At 36.7% G+C, this 1,064-nt stretch overlaps 1 protein-coding gene across 3 annotated transcripts in view; it reads left to right on the top strand.

Annotated features, from left to right (window-relative positions):
• Window positions 1-1,064, top strand: part of LOC107675831 (plasma membrane calcium-transporting ATPase 1-like) — a 138,346-nt gene that overhangs the window by 123,223 nt on the left and 14,059 nt on the right. The gene's annotated exons all lie outside the window — the stretch shown is intronic.

Raw genomic sequence — 1,064 nt, forward strand, 5'->3', positions numbered from 1 at the left:
ATATTATATCCTAATATTAGGGACTATTTGCTAATGGCATTGCAAATAAACCTTTTCAAATAAATTACTTCGATTATATTTTGTATATAGTATATTATGTATTTTTATCATAGATTTTAGATATTTTTAATAGGCAAGACAAGTATTTTTCTAATCTAATTGATTTTTTTTTTTTTTTTTTTTTTTTTTTTAAAAAAAAAAAAAAAAAAAAAACTCTAGCTTTCTATTCTACTTGTTTTTCTTTGTTTGTGTATATATATATATATATATATAAGTCTTCTATATTGTTCCCATATTATCCTAAATTTCAACAGTCTTAAATAGTGTACTTTCATTTTCATTGTACAATCTTCTTTTGTCTTCTAAGTCAGTCAGTTGGGCAGTAATGTGTGAAGGGGAGGGAGAGTTTTAATGTCTATGTGCCCTGGATACGTCCAGACCCCCTGTGGTTTCAGATCACCATCCCTGCTAATTCTACCAGACTCCCTCCAAGCCCAGATAAAAAAGAGGTCGAACAATCTTCTCATCCTCCTCCTCCTCCTTCCCTTCTCCCACCCCTTCACTCTTATTCCAGTTTAGGAGCTGGTGAAGTGACCGCAAAAACACTAATCTACTAATTAGCTCCTTATCTCTCCCCCTCGCCCAAAGTCCCACCACCCCACTTTTAAAATCCTCAAGGATTTCTATTTTATATCTGTCATGCATGGTTAGTGGTACACAAAGAAAGAAATAATTGGCACACGTACGATTCAGACTCATCCGTACTTCTTAGAGCTAGTTTCCTTTGTACTCCCTTTCTTCACAGCATTTCCTTTCTCCTGAAAAAAATATTTCTCCACATAAATCTTTCCTTTTTATCTGCCTGTGCCAGCCCTTCTCCTGTCAGACTCTGTACTAACCAAACTTTTTATTTGTGGGGTGAGGGGATGTTCTATTTTTCTCTTTCAAATATCTGCTCTAACCACTCCTTTTGGCCCTTGGTCTTTGTCTTTCTCTGTTTCCTTTTCTTCCTCCCTTTCTCTGTTTGTCTCTTCCCCCCCCCCCCCCCCCCCCCCCCTCCCCTT

This window comes from Sinocyclocheilus anshuiensis, unplaced genomic scaffold (genome assembly GCF_001515605.1).
Source record: "Sinocyclocheilus anshuiensis isolate Anshui unplaced genomic scaffold, SAMN03320099.WGS_v1.1 scaffold1640, whole genome shotgun sequence".
NCBI classification, from domain to species: domain Eukaryota; kingdom Metazoa; phylum Chordata; class Actinopteri; order Cypriniformes; family Cyprinidae; genus Sinocyclocheilus; species Sinocyclocheilus anshuiensis.